Below are 3,309 nucleotides of genomic sequence, written 5' to 3' on the forward strand. Positions count from 1 at the left end.
TAATAATAATAATAATAATAATAATACTTTTATCTGTTTCTCAAATTGAATAATTAATAATATGCCTTTTTATAGTAGTAATTCAGGGGAGTCGGGACCATATTATCTATCGTTTTAAATAAAATGTACACTTTCCGTCATTAAATATCTTAATTATAAAATTATTTGTCTAGACTACTTTTATCTTTTTTTAAATATTTCATTTTATAAAAACTCCCATAAGAGTAAATATGCAAGTAAGAAAATAAAAATGACTTCTTGATCTTTTAAAATTTCAAATATTTTTAAACAAACTCAACTAGCCAAAGCGATTAATATTCAGAGTAGAAGAGAGAGTCTTTTTTGATCGATATTATTCTCTTATGTTTTCTTTGCTTTTTTTTTTTTTTTTCCTGGTTGTTGCTATTATCTCACTTTCCAAAGTTCTTTGTTATAGCTACTGTGATTTTGCGATATTGAGGCGAGGATCTTCCGGAAACAGCTTCTCTATCTTCACAAAATAAAAATAAAGTGTGTGACATATTATCCTTCCGAGACCCCGCTTATGAAAATATATTGGCTATATTATTGTTGTTACAGTAGAAGAGAGTGTCATTTATTTTCCATTCCATGTGGATTACTAAGTGTCTCCTTTCAAAATATGAAAAGATTATACTTGTTATACGCATTGCTCTTTGTATTAGTAGAAAATAAATATGACACGTAGAATTATGTGTGGCTGCTAAGGCATGATACGTGAATCACTAAGAAGGTGACAACTGGAATATTGCATTAGAAGATGCACGAGATACAAGAGGTACGAGCAAATCACTCACGAGATGAAGGGATGCAGTTGCTCGAGTCTAAATCATTTAGTAAATATGGGCTGAATGAATCAAGACAATAGGAAGGGTGAAGATTCAAGAACCTCTAATTAATGAGGAAGAAGAATTGGAACCGTTACAGAATCTCCATAAACAGTTACGATTGCCAATTATAACGGTTCATTAATGTCATTAATGTTCATAATGATTCGGTCATAAAAGGTAGAAAACGATATGTTTGTAAATTCCTATATAAGGGAAGAGAATTTCACTTGTAAGGACATCTGAGACAATATTGGAATATATTTTTTCTATTTTTCTCTATATTTACTTTGCAATCAGTTATTTCCTTACTTATTCTTGTTCTTTTCCTTTCATATAATTGAGAAAGTATAAAATTTCTTGGTTATCAGTAACCCGAGTTCTTCTAAAGATAGGCTTTGACCGAAAGATACATTTTTTGGTTAAACACTCTTAACGTCGAAAGTTAAACAACTCAATTCTATTTTCTTTTGTTTTTTTCCAACAAACAATATATTGGATAATAATAGCTCTCTTTTTTTTTTTTTTTGATCGAAATTAGAATTTTTATTCCAACCTTTTTTCAAAGTTACACCATATGCTCTCTATGGACTCATCTCAAAATAAAACAAATCATAAACAAACCTATGCAACTCTTCTGTTGCTATCTATTACAAACGTATATACTATCTTATACACAACTAGGATAGCTGTTTAACCTTTCCAGTAATTATTATTACTTGATAATAATAGCTCTCAAAGAGGCAAAGGATGCGACAACATCATTTACAATCTAAATAGGAAAAGTATAAACTCAAGTAACTTTATGTAATAACAAGATCAAAAACTTGATTAAATTATGTGCTATGACGCATTCCAAGATCGGGAAATATATGCAATATTTATAACTTCAAAAGAATTCATCATCTTCCAGATATCTTTTGATCTATCCATGTTTCGTGCATATTGTTCAGTAAATCCCATTAGTGATATTATTTGGGACAACTTTTATACATTTCAAGGAATTCAAATTCATGTAACTATTTGAATTTTAATTGTGATATAATATTTTTCTATACTAAACTAACCTTTTGGCGGCTCCTTTCCCCCTTATTCGAGGAAAGACAGTGAAGGAGGGAGGCTCCACAACATTCATAATTATCAGTGAAAACAAACAGAATTATCAGTCCTTTTTCTTGATATTTCTTTTCAGTTCTATTTCCGCTCGTTCATTCCATCGAGCTTTCGTGAAACTTGCCCAGGCCCAACTTTGATGAAACGGATAGGAAACAGAATGTGGATCAGAGTTTTCTTGCTTTGCCTTTTTCTTTTGAGAGAAATACAAAAATAAGCCACAAATAAACACTAGTTGCATGTTATAAAAAATAGCCATGAAAATTTACCAATGATATACAATATTTAAGAAACTAGGCAAAAAATATTTCTTTTTAACGGGTATGGTTGGAACTCGTTAAAAACACATAAATGAGGTAATATTACACAATTTGATGAAGATTGTAAGGTAGTAACTTGGACAAGTTTGAAGTCAAAATTCTTGACCAATAATATATAACATTCTAAAAAACCTTGCAAAATAATTTTTTCAATGGTTATGGTTGAGATTCATTTAAAACACATAAATGAGTCAGTACACAAATTTTGAGGAAGATATGAGTTAATTTTTGGAGTAAAAATTCATAGATGAAATCGAGTTAAAATTTTCTCGGCGACACATGTAATCTAACATGCATCTCAGATACAGATATACATGAGATATACATTTGATACATGTGTAATACACGAATGATACACCTAAGGATATACATTTGATCTTCTTTCGCGTACATCTGCTACTTCAAATTTTATTTAAATTTTAATTAAAATCTCCACCAAATAATCCGGAAATAATATACAAACTCCTTGAAATGGACCGATCTATTCCAACAACACCAACTCGAAAAAATTCTGATAATAGGTGAATTTGACTAGAATCACACCTTAAATAATCACTTTCTTGTGTAGTTTTAATGCTAAAAGTGATGACAAAATGCTCTTATTAGTGCTTTTCATGATTTGTAGGTGATATATGTATAAGGAAGGCTAAGGAGCAGTTTTGGAGTTAAAAAGTGATGAAAAAGAGGCCAACTGTGAAATTTCCCAAGTGACCCATGCAAAACAGGCAGAAGATTCAGAGTACTAGATCCACCGCGGTTCCACCGCGACCGCGGCAGAACCGCGGTGGGAAGCAGCTGCAAAAGATTGAGAATCCGCGAGGGTGTTTGGCCGCGGTTCTACTGCGACCGCGGCAGAACCGCGGCAGGCGCAGAAACTTCGGGCCAAAGTGTCAATTACGGGATTTTTAGACCTAAAACCTATTTAAAACACTAGACTTCGCCCAAGAGAGGTGTGTATTGATTTTTTAGGTTTCTTAGCAAGGAAAACCATTGTGAGAAAATGCTCTAAACATCTTTCTTCTTTTCTTTTG

The sequence above is a fragment of the Nicotiana attenuata genome, unplaced genomic scaffold (genome assembly GCF_001879085.1).
Source record: "Nicotiana attenuata strain UT unplaced genomic scaffold, NIATTr2, whole genome shotgun sequence".
NCBI classification, from domain to species: Eukaryota; Viridiplantae; Streptophyta; class Magnoliopsida; order Solanales; family Solanaceae; genus Nicotiana; species Nicotiana attenuata.